At 39.6% G+C, this 12,736-nt stretch overlaps 1 protein-coding gene across 4 annotated transcripts in view; it reads left to right on the forward strand.

Annotated features, from left to right (window-relative positions):
• Positions 1-1,225: 1,225 nt before the first annotated feature.
• Positions 1,226-12,736, forward strand: part of PCNX4 (pecanex 4) — a 40,182-nt gene continuing 28,671 nt past the window's right edge. The window contains exons 1-3 of one of the 4 annotated variants that reach the window (XM_069596744.1): positions 1,395-1,794; positions 9,439-9,718; positions 11,839-11,951. The gene's annotated coding sequence lies outside the window, so the exon portion shown is untranslated. Of the gene's footprint in view, positions 1,795-9,438; positions 9,719-11,838; positions 11,952-12,736 lie in introns of all 4 variants that reach the window. The other 3 variants (XM_069596742.1, XM_069596745.1, XM_069596746.1) reach the window with 3 other exon arrangements.

Below are 12,736 nucleotides of genomic sequence, written 5' to 3' on the forward strand. Positions count from 1 at the left end.
ATTGATCAGACCAAAGACACATTCCAGAAATTCAGGACAATGTAGCAAGACGTTTACTGAAAAAAAGTCCAGAGGTCTCAGAGTTCTACACTGACTGCCTAGTAATTTCTACCTCATTATCGCCATGGATGGTGCAAAGGGTTTTCTTCCACATGGTTTCAATAAACTACACTATTCCTCTGGATAGATTTGTATCTTCTTTTTTATTAGCCTTGGCTTTCTTTTCAGTTCAGTCGCTCAGTCTGTCCGACTTTGCCACTCCATGGACTGCAGGCACACCAGGCTTTCCCATCCATCACCAACTCCCGAGCTTGTTCAAACTCATGTCCATGGAGTTGGTGATGCCATCCAAACATCTCGTCTTCTGTCCTCTCCTCCTCTTGCCTTCAATCAATCTTTCCCAGCATCAGGGTGTTTTCCAATGAGTCAGGTTGCTTTCTTTAAATTAACACCAAAAGGTTTCCCCCATTATGGTCGGAAATCCTAAGTACTTAAGAACTAAGCCATTACTTTCAGTAAAACCAAGAAAGAAACTAAAAAGGATGCATTCATAGTTCTGAGATAAGGAGATCCAAACAGACAGTCCTTAAGCCAATCAAGTCTCTGTGTATGCAAAACTGATGATCAATGCGGGCGGGGGAGGAAGGAGACAAGGCTATCTAGATACCTACAAATTGGCTTTAAGTTCACCTCTAAATCCTTAAGAGACCAATTTAAAGAGCTCTTGCATCTTGGGAGGTGTCCAAAACTTAGGGAAGCAATGAAACTTGGTGGAATATGTAGGCAGTCGATATGGGCATGTTTTAACTTTCAAACTACCAAAACTGGGGACTTCAAGGCCACCCTGTAAAGACTCCCAGACCAAAAATTACTACCACTAATAATAGTCCGCCATTATTTAAAAAATAGCTTTTTTAAAAAGATGGAAGACGGTAACTCTGGCTGACTTTATTAATAAACACCTTGGCGGCATGTTTCACTTATGGGTATTTTGGTTCATAGTATTTAAAATGCAGTCACAAATCCACTCCTGGGCGAAAAATGCAATAAAGGGGCGACAGCGAACACGTATATGTATGAAGTATCACTTAAACGCATTTATTACCGTCAATGTATTGGGTGGCGACGGCCAAAGTGCGGCTGTGGTTAACGTAGGTCGCGGGAACCTGAGCGGCTAGAGGCTCACTACACCCAGACTCGTCAGTCAGACCACTGAGTGCTACACGCTCTCAAAATGGCGCCGGCTCTTAAAATCTCTCTATCAGCCCCAGCGCTCTACTTTCCGGAGGAACGTTGCGTCACCAGGGCAACGACGCTCTTGCGTGGAAGCGCGGCGCGGGTGAAAGTTCAGAGCTAGAGTGACGATCCCCCACTGCCGCTTCTGGGCCCTAGGCGAGGCCCGAGCCCACGCAAGTCCCACAGTCCCGGGTCAGGCGAGCGTTGGCCCAGAGCTGGAACGATCCGAGCGCGCCTCTCCCCGCACTCGGCCTTGCCTGGTCGGGCTGAGGCCCAGATGTAACCGCAGGCCGAGGGGCGGGACGAGCCGAGCGCGCGGCCCGCCCCCGAGGTCCGTTCCGCGCCCGGGGGCGCCTGCAGGAGTTGACGTTAGCCATGGAAACGAGGTGCCGGTCGCCACGCCACCGCGGTGAGCCGGTTGCCGTGGCCGCCACAGTTCCTCTGCCTCGGCGTTCGGACCGCAGGCAGCCTTCCGGCGGGAGCGCGCAGCCCGGGTATACCTGCAAAAGTGCCGTCACCGAATGCCTTCGCTTCGCCTCTTCCCTCAGGTGACTCCAGGTACGTTAGATCCCTGATACCCACCTGGGCAGTTCTTGGCCGCCTTAATTTCCAAGCCTGTGCAGAGTGATGATTGCATTTTTTAAGACGTGAGATGAGCTCTGTCTCGAGTTCATCAATCTGGTGTGCTTTTAACTTTCTTTCGTAAGGCTTCTTTAGACTGTTGAATTTTAGTATTTTATTTCTGAGAGACACTTGTGAAATGGAAAATGGCCCTTTCAGTCTTGGTTTAGGAATGGGCTTGTTATCCAAATAAAGATTACGAACTATGGCCCTTGCTACTGTATTAATTTTCTCCTTTTCTCCACTTTTGCCCTAAATCAGTCAAATCACGGACTCCTGAACAGGAACAACTCTTTCCCCACCGATCTGCACTGTCTCTCCACAGTCCTGTGTTTATCAAGGACCAACATTGACTTCCGTGAAGTCTACTCCACCAGAAGTTACTTATCAGGCCTCTGAATTATTTTTTTCTCTTATTCAGCTGTATAATCTTAGGTGGATTTTTTTCTCATTCCCGCAATTAGGGCAGAGCCCATCCTTTATATTATTGGATGTCTATCATCACCCATGCCAAATCTCCACATCTTTATCATAGCCTCCAAAGCCAGTTAAGATGTTGCCATTTTAGTCGTTTAATTGTTTGGACACCTGACCATCACTTTATTTAATTTCCGACTTAAAGAACTGCCTACTAGTTATTAGCTGCCGCAGCTACTAGTTATTAGCTGCCGCAGAAAGTAGGGGAGGGGGGTGTGACCTTTTCTGTTTCTTTTTCTTTTGTAAGAACTTTATTGAGATTAAAATTCACATTCCATACAATTCAAATTTAAAACATTTTCATCACGCCCCCAAAAAGCTCTGTACCCTTTAGCAGCCATTCTCCGTGCCCTCCAGTCTTCACTGTCCCCACCAGCCCTAGGCAAACCCTAATCTGTTTTCTGTCCTTATAGATTTGCTCTGGACGTTTCAGATAAATGGAATTGTACAGTATGTGGCCTTTTGTGATTGGCTTCTTCCACTTAGCATTCTGTTTTCAGGGTTCATTCATGTTGTATTAATAGCGTGCATCAGTATTTCACTGTTGTTTGTAGTCTTGTTAATATTCCAATGTATGGCTATATCTGGAGAAGGAAATGGCAACCCACTCCAATGTTCTTGCCTGGAGAATCCCATGGACAGAGGAGCTTGGCAGGCTGCAGTCCATGGGGTCGCAAGGAGTCGGATACAACTGAAGCAACTGGGCATGCACCTATGGATATATCATGTTTTATTTCATCTGTTGATGGCCATTTATGTTGTTTCCATTTGGGGCTATTAATAATATTTCTTCTATGAATGTTCATGTACAAATACTTGTATAGGCTAATGTTTTCTTTTCTCATGGGTAAGTACCTAGGAATGAAACTGCTAGGTTATATGGGGGGGGGGCGGTGCGGGTGTGTGTGTGTGTGTGTGTGTGTGTGTCACGCAGTTGTGTCCAACTCCGTGAGACCCCATGGACTGTGGCCTGCCAGGCTTCTCTGTCCATGGAATTCTCCAGGCAAGAATACTGGAGTGGAATATGATAACTCTGTTTAGCCTTTTAAGGAACTGCCAGACTGTTTCCAAAGCAGCTGGACCATTTTACATTATCATTTGAGTGTTCTGATTTCTCTATAACTTTGGCAGTACTTGTTATTGTTTCTCTTTTATATAGCCAGTCAAGTGGATTTGAAGATATTGTGGTTTTGGTTTGCACTTCTCCAATGAGTAGTGTTGTTGAACATCATTTCATATGCTTATGTTGGCCATTTGTGTATTATCTATGGAGAAATGTCTATTCAGATCTTTTGGCCAGTTTTAAATTATTTGTATTTTCATTAAGTTGTAAGACATTTTTCTAGATTGTCATTACAAGTCCCATAACGAATATATAATTTGCAGAAATTTTCTCCCATTCTGTGAATGATTTTTGCATTTTTTCCATTACCTTTTACTTTTTATTTTATTTTACTTTTTTTAAATTGGGTTATAGTTGGTTTATACTGCTGTGTCAGTTTCTGCTGTATAGCATAGTGCATCATCCATACATATACATATGTCTCCTCTTTTTTGGATTTCCTTCCTATTTAGGTCACCATAGAGCACAGAGCAGAGTTCCCTGGGCCATACAGTAGGTTCTCATTTGTTATCTATTTTATATATAGTAGTGTATATAGATGAATCCCAGTCTCCCAATTCATCCTGCCCCCACCCCTGCCTTGTTTTCACTTTCTTGATGGAGAGAACATTTTCTTTTAGACACTTTCCCCTCTTATGTGTGTTTGTCTTATCAAGTAGTCCTACCTGCCATTGCCATGCTGGCTTAGGTAACAAAAGCTTCCTATATTGACATTTGTAGATTTCTCTCAGGCCCACCCTTCTCTGAAAACCCCTTTTCCAAATTTATCCTTCTGTTTCTCAATTCACACACAAAAACCCCCCAGAACTTCCATTTCATATGTCAGTAGCTTGGTGTGATTGAAAAACTCTTCAATGTAGGTCATTTTGTTTCTTTTCCTAACATGAAGTTTGTTTGTTTTTTTAATTGAAGGATAATTGCTTTACAGAATTCAAATCTCAACATGAATCAGCCATAGGTATACATATATCCCCTCCCTTTTCAACCTCCCTCCCATCTGCCTCCCCATCTCACCCCTCTAGGTTGATACAGAGCCCCTGAGCCTCTGTTTGAGTTTCCTGAGCCATATAGCAAATTCCCGTTGGCTATCTGTTTTACATATGGTAATGTAAGTTTCCATCTTATTCTTTCCATACATCTCACCCTCTCCTCTCTCCTCATGTCCATAAGCCTATTCTCTGTTTCTCCATTGCTGTCCTGAAAATAAATTCTTCAGAACCATTTTTCTAGATTCTGTATATGTGCGTTAGAATACAATATTTATCTTTCTCTTTCTGACTCACTTCACTCTGTATAATAGGTTCTAGGTTCATCCACCTCATCAGAACTGACTCAAATGCATTCCTTTTTATGGCTGAGTAATATTCCATTGTGTATATGTACCACAACTTCTTCATTCATCTATCAATGGGCATCTAGGTTGCTTCCATATTCTAGCTATTGTAAATAGTGCTGTAGTGAACAATGGGATACATGTGTCTTTTTTAATCCTGGTTTCCTCAGGGTATATGCCTAGGAGTGGGATTGCTGGGTCATATGGTGATTTTATTCCTAGTTTTTAAGGAATCTCCATACCGTCTTCCATAGTGGCTGTATCAGTTTACATTTCAACCAACAGTGCAAGAGTGTTCCCTTTTCTCCACACCCTCTCCAGCATTTATTGTTTGTAGACTTTTTGGTGATGGCCATTATGACCAGTTTGAGGTGATATCTCATTGTGGTTTTGATTTGCATTTCTCTAATAATGAGCAGTGCTGAGCATCTTTTCCTGTGTTTGTTAGCCATCTGTATGTCTCCTTTGGAGAAATGTCTGTTTAGGTCTTTTTCTCACTTTTTGATTGGGTTGTTTGTTTTTCTGGCATTGAGTTGTATGAGCTGCTTGTATATTTTGGAAATTAATCCTTTGTCAGTTGTTTCATTTGCTGTTATTGTCTCCCATTCCAAGGGTTGTCTTTTCACCTTGCTTATAGTTTCCTTTACTGTGCAAAAGCTTTTAATGTTTAATCAGGTCCCACTTGTTTACTTTTGTTTTTATTTCCATTACTCTAGGAGGTGGGTTATAGAGGATCTTGCTTTGATTTATGTCATCAAGTGTTCTGCCTATGTTTTCCTCTAGGAGTTTTATAGTTTCTGCCCTTACCTTTAGGTCATTAATCCATTTCGAGTTATCTTTGTGTATGGTGTTAGGAAGTGTTTTAATTTCATTCTTTTACATGTAGCTGTCCAGTTTTCCCAGCACCATTTATTTAAGAGGCTGTCTGCCCCATTGTATCTTCTTGCCTCCTTTGTCAAAAATAAGGTACCTATAGGTGCATGGGTTTATTTCTGGGCTTTCTATCTTGTTCCATTGGTCTATATTTCTGTTTTTGTGCCAGTACCGTACTGTCTTGATGACTGTAGCTTTGTAGTATAATCTGAAGTCAGGAAGGTGGATTCCTCCAGCTGCATTCTTCTTTCTCAAGACTTCTTTGGCTATCCAGGGTCTTTTGTGTTTCCACGTGAATTGTGAAATTTTTTGTTCTAGTTCTGTGAAAAATGCCATTGGTAATTTGGTAGGGATCACATTGAATCAGTAGATTGTGTTTGGTAGTATAGTCGTTTTCACAAAATTGATTCTTCGTACCTAGGAACGTGAAATACCTCTCCATCTGTTTATGTTTTCTTTCATTTTTTTCATTAGTGTCTTATAATTTTCTGTGTACAGTTCTTTTTCCTAACATGAAGTTTTTGGTTTTCCAAATTAGTAAAGGTGATTATGCTTAGCAAAGTAGAACTTTTGTATATTTCCTTTCATATTTTAAAAATAATTTATTTATTTTGGCTGTGCTGGGTCTTTCTTGCTGCGCAGGCTTTTCTCTAGTTGCAGAGAGCTGGGGCAACTCTCAAGTTGTGGTGCACAGGCTTCTCATGCAGTGACTTCGCTTGTTGTGGAGTGCAAGCTCTAGGGTGCCCAGGTTTTAGTAGTTGCTACATATGGGCTTAGTAGTTGTGGCTTCTGGACTCTGGAGCACAGACTGAATGGTTGAGGCATACAGCTTTAGTTGCTTCGCAGCATATGGGATCTTTCCAGACCAGGGGTTAAACCTGTGTCTCCTTCACTGGCAGGTGGATTCTTCACCACTGAGGCACCAGGGAAGCCCCTCCTTTCAAATTTCAAAAAAAATACTTTTTTGGAACATGGATGAGCACATTCTATTCATTATTGACAAAGTTTGTGTTGGCATTTTTAAATATAGCGAAAATTTCTTCTTGTCAAATTTAATTTTTTTTAATATTTTTAACTTATAAACTAACTTTCTGTTCCTTGCTTACTCTGTGTTCTTGATAATGAAGATTAAAATAATTCCAAAGTTGCTTTTAACAGTAACAATTATTTGGGAGGAAAATTATCTCTCTTCTACTTGGTTATAAACTCCTTTGAGTCAGACAGCAGTCTTTGTACTATCACCTAACACGTTGTAGATCATCAAAAGTTATTCCAATGTTTACATTCGTGGAAAGTACTAATTTATCATTTAGCTGTTTCTCTGTGAAAGGAAGAATTTAGTCTGTTTTAACAACTATTAAAGTGTAATGGTTAATCCTTGCCAGCATCTTCTAACAGTGCTTCAAGAGCAAGTTAACATAGTGGGGGGAAAGGGTTGTAACGTAAGTCACAATTGATATCCTTCATATATAAAAAGTTTTTTAAAATAAGAAAAGTGAATACTTCAGTAGAAAAGAGGCCAAGGACATGAGGCAATTACAAAAAATACGTGACATTTATCTACACACACAACACATATACATATATGTAATGAATATTCTCAGAGAGATAGAGCATATTCATAAAATAATAATAGTATTCTGTAAAAAGCAATATTTAGGGATGAAAAAGTGCTTTTAGAAGTTAAAAATAGGGAGAGCAAATATTTACTGAAACTTGATGTTCCTCAAAGTACAACAAAACTTTAGTAGAGGTACAGTGCACAAGTGCTCCTTGGATATCACCTCATACCTGTTAGGATAGCTGTTAAAAAAAAAAGATTACAAGTGTTGGGGAGGATGTGGAGAAATTGGAACCTTCCCACTGTTAGTGGGAATACAAAATGGCACATTGCACAAAAGTAGTACAGTGCTACTGGAAACATTATGAAGAGTCCTCAAAAAATTAAAAATGGAACTGCCATGTGATCCAGTAATTTTATTTCTGGGTATTTATCCAAATTAATTGAAAGGAGAGTCTTTCAATATATTTGCACTTTCATGTTTCAGTTCAGTTCAGTTCAGTTCAGTCGCTCAGTTGTGTCCGACTCTTTGCGACCCCATGAATCGCAGCATGCCAGGCCTCCCTGTCCATCACCATCTCCCGGAGTTCACTCAGACTCACGTCCATCGAGTCCGTGATGCCATCCAGCCATCTCATCCTGGGTCATCCCCTTCTCCTCCTGCCCCCAACCCCTCCCAGCATCAGAGTCTTTTCCAATGAGTCAACTCTTCACATGAGGTGTCCAAAGTACTGGAGTTTCAGCTTTAGCTTCATTCCTTCCAAAGAAATCCCAGGGTTGATCTCCTTCAGAATGGACTGGTTGGATATCCTTGCAGTCCAGGGGACTCTCAGGAGTCTTCTCCAACACCACAGTTCAAACGCATCAATTCTTCGGCTCTCAGCCTTCTTCACAGTCCAACTCTCACATCCATACATGACCACAGGAAAAACCATAGCCTTGACTAGACGGACCTTAGTTGGCAAAGTAATCTCTGTTTTTGAATATACTATCTAGGTTGGTCATAACTTTTCTTCCAAGGAGTAAGCTTCTTTTAATTTCATGGCTGCAGTCACCATCTGCAGTGATTTTGGAGCCCAAAAAATAAAGTCTGACACTGTTTCTACTGTTTCCCCATCTATTTCCCATGAAGTGATGGGACCAGATGCCATGATCTTCGTTTTCTCAATGTTGAGCTTTAAGCCAACTTTTTCACTCTCCTCTTTCACTTTCATCAAGAGGCTTTTTAGCTCCTCTTCACTTTCTGCCATAAGGGTGGTATCATCTGCATATCTGAGGTTATTGATATTTCTCCCGGCAATCTTGGTTCTAGCTTGTGTTTCTTCCAGTCCAGCGTTTCTCATGATGTACTCTGCATAAAAGTTAAATAAGCAGAAGCATTATTCATAATAGCCAAAAAGTGGAGGCAAACCAAGTGTCCATCATCTGATGAATGGATAGAGAGCATGTGGTATGTACATAAAGTGGAATATTAATAAGGCCTAAAAAAGAAACCCTGCCAGATGTGACAACATGGATGAGCCTGGAAGACATGATAAATTAAATAAGCAAGTCACAGAAAGGCAAATACTACATGATTCCACTTACATAGGTATCTAAAATCGTCAAAGTCCTAGAAACAGGGAGTAGAATGATGTGCCAGGCACTTGGGGGAAGAATAAATGGAAAGTTACTATTTAGCAAGTTTTAGTTACCCAAGCTGAATAAATTCTAGAGACTTACTGTAAAACATTACCTTGCCAGTTAACAATGCTGCATTGTACACTTAAAAATCTAAGAGGTTAGATCTTACATTAGTATCTTTTTCATTAAAAAAAAAATTCTAATCTAATAGAAAATAAATGTGTGGATTCAGTGAATGAAACCAACAATAAAAATAGTATGCTAGATTTTTTTTTTTTAAGTAATGTTTGCTAACCAAATCAGGCAATTGCTAAATCTATTTCTAGGAATTCTTTTTGCCAAATATAGAGAACTATGAATTCAGAATAATCCCCCCAAAGTGCCACTGTTTCTTATCTCTTTCTTTGTTTTAAGGGATTTTCAGGCTAATATCTTGCATGATTACCAAAGTTAAGATTTTGGTAACTAAGTACTCCCATCTGTATCACTGCCAAATTGATCTCTGTTTCCTATTGGATAACAGGTAAAAAATGCGACTCGGATTCCAAATAAAGCAGCCTATTTACGACTGTTTTATTGGCCTGCTTTCAGAGTAGCATATGAAGAAAGCTGCTGCTGCTGCTGCTGCTGCTAAGTCACTTCAGTCGTGTCCGACTCTGTGCGACCCCATAGACGGCAGCCCACCAGGCTCCCCCGTCCCTGGGATTCTCCAGGCAAGAACACTGGAGTGGGTTGCCATTTCCTTCTCCATGAAGAAAGCATACGGCTTAAATCATTGCTGTGGAAACCATCTTTATCCCTTAACTTCTCTTTTCACAGCTTTTACATTTTTTCCCCCAAAACCTTGAGCTATTCTTCATTTCAACATGTTGTAAGTAGCAGCCATATAAATACATCAGTCTGTCTTTAGCAGTCTCTCAGAGTGTGCGGAATTTTCATTTAGGGAGTTAGTTTTAATCTGATTTTATTTTTCATGCTAGTAATCCAGATTAGGATTTAGAAAATCTGTCTATATAAATGTAACTGTCCTTTCATACAAAGAAGATGTTTTTAAAGTATTCCAGGATCTGTAATAAAGTAAAAGCCAAACAGTACTAATTTATCATAATTTTTGCCTAAATGAATTTATAGCATTTGTCATGTAATCCTCTTTTATCCTTACGGTATGAGAAAAAAACAACCTGATGTACATGCTGCCTATGAAATTTCTATTTATTTATTTTTTCTTGTGTACCTTCATTCATGACATTCTTCTTTAAATGGTATATCTTTTTTAACTCCACCTGGCTAAATATTTAAGGTTCCAACTGAAGCCCAGGCCAATATTTCTGAAAGCAATTTCCACAAAACACTGCACACATGATCCGTTATTAGATATCAAGGGGAAAATAGGTTCCAAGGTCAAATAAGTGTAGAAAACTTAAATGATATATTTTAAGCAGATTTGAAATGGTGTTTTGTTTTGTTTTTAACTTGAAAATGTCTCAGAATCTTTGGTCTGCTGATATCCATTGTGACTTTTCAAGATGACAGTCTGGTATAGTAGTTTCTCAAACTTCTTTAACCATAGATATCTGTTTAAGAAACATTCTGTAGGGCAAACAGCCCTGTATCTTTCAGCCTTTCTTTTTATATGCTTTTAAAATAAATCGCCATCCCCGTGTCCTCCCCATGCTTCTAAGGCCTCTTGAGGGAACTTGTGCTCTTCAGACTTTTTAGTCTGTCCTCACTCCAGCATCACTCCTGCCTTGTTTTGTCCCTTGTGCCTGCTGTTCTTCCTCCACTTTTCTCTCCCAGTAAGAACTAACTCCTCTTTCCTGATAATGAAGGAGATTAAAGTATATCATTAAACATGTAGCGAATTAAAATTAGACTTCTGACATGTTAAAATTCTCTGGCCATTCCCTTCTCCATGGAAGAAACCCAGCCATATTTCTCCTTCAGGCTCATTCTGCTCCAGTATTACTGGGATACTATACTGCTCTAGGCAAAATCTTCTCTGAGCTGGTAGTACTATCATTAGATGCCATTATTTAGTCCCTAAGAGAAGTAAATGAAGATACTTTGCAAACATTTAAAAACCGGAAATAAAGAGTTTATGGGTTTACTATTTTGAATGGGGCAGGATATGCTGGAAGAAATTTTCAGAAACAATAAACAACATCCAACTTCCCTTTCAAAGAGCAATATTTAATTTTCTTCAACTTTAATCTTAGTTAAGCTATGCCATTAATGTACTAAATGCCTTTCTGTGCCAGGGTATTTTACTAAATATTATAGAGAATCAGAAGTATCTCAAGATTTGGCCCTTACCCACAAATAATTTATTGGTAGAGAAAAAAAATTTTGAAAAGATACCATGTAAAGAGGTAACTAATATAAGAAATGCCCCCAGTTGATACATGTTACAAGATGAGTATATTACAAATAAGCCATGTTTTGAGTATACAGAGGAGAGAGACACCATTTGGTCTAAGTGCTCAGCAAAATTTCAGAAAGGATTAGACTGAATCTTGAAAGTTGACTAAGATTACTATGAAAGAAAGGGGAAGATAACCTGCGCAAAGGAGAGGGTATGAGCATGGCCACTTAGAGGCCACAGGATGTTTTTGCAGGGCATGGGTTGAGAGTCCTATAGGATATTTGCTAATTTGAAGAGGTGTCAAAATGTTATATGTGAAATACAAACGAAGCCTAGTGTTTGTACACTTACACACGTGGAATAACCATGTATACCTGAAAGTGTGCATACTTTTTTTTTTCTAATACAAATGGGATCATCAATGTGTTTATTTTACTTTGCAATATATTGTAGGCATCTTTTCAAGTTTCCAAATCAACAATAGATCTTTAGACTATTCCACTCTTTGGAATATAATCACAGAATATTTACAGAAGACTCAAAAGTACTAAAAGGTAATTGAATATGGGCAGTAACAGCTAGATAATCTAGTTTATAAGGTATTTTCAATTTCTGGCTTCCTTTCCCAGCAAGTCATCTCACATTGTTCCTGACTTGCCTTAGTGGAGAAAGAGGTGTCAGCTTTTAAATGCCTAAGCTGGTCAACCAAGCTCGTTTTCCTGTCTGAGAGCATCATCCACAGGTAATTGAAATTAGAATCTTTGCCCACCTACCCATGGCTCTGCTGAACAAGCTTATCAGAACACAGTACACTGACATCAGTATGCAGGAGATACGCTTATTTGGAGAGCGAGGAGGCAGTCTGCATTTCCTGAGGTTAAACTATCAGCAAATAAGGTTCCATCTGGCCCTCTGGTTCTGTTTTTTTTGTGAGTACTTGCAGGGCTGTGATGTGATTAAAAGCTATGACTTTCTGTGCAGAACTAAGACCAGTAGCTGGAAGATACAAGACGATAAGTTTTTACAGGATAAAGGACTTCCCAACTTCCCAAGATGTGCTGTAAGGTGGTAATTCTTAATGGTGACCCAAAAGCTCTCTCCAGGGCTGATACTGGTTGGGTAGGAGTAACTTTCAGAAAGACTGTCGTAAACTGATGGGAAGAAAAGTTACTTTAAGATGGCTTTAAGTTTTTTGTGTGTGGTAAAATAGATAGAACATAAAATTTACCATCTTTACCATTTCTAAGTGTACAGTTCAGTGGTACTTTGTACAGTCACATTGTTGTGCATGAATTGAGTCATGAAGTGGTTTGCGTGTGGTAACCTAGTTAATAATAAGCATGTAAAGTGACCCTTAGAGTCTTTGGTTTATGGTTGTTCTTCCTACTACATGTTGAGTTGCCAATGGCTTTTTATTGAAACGCTACTATTTTAACAGAATTTGACTTTTTAAATTAGCAGAAAACCTGAAGTTACTATAATTGTTAAGAGATGCGACTAGTAACACTTAGTATCTCTAATTTCCAC

The sequence above is a fragment of the Ovis canadensis genome, chromosome 7 (assembly GCF_042477335.2).
Source record: "Ovis canadensis isolate MfBH-ARS-UI-01 breed Bighorn chromosome 7, ARS-UI_OviCan_v2, whole genome shotgun sequence".
NCBI lineage: Eukaryota > Metazoa > Chordata > Mammalia > Artiodactyla > Bovidae > Ovis > Ovis canadensis.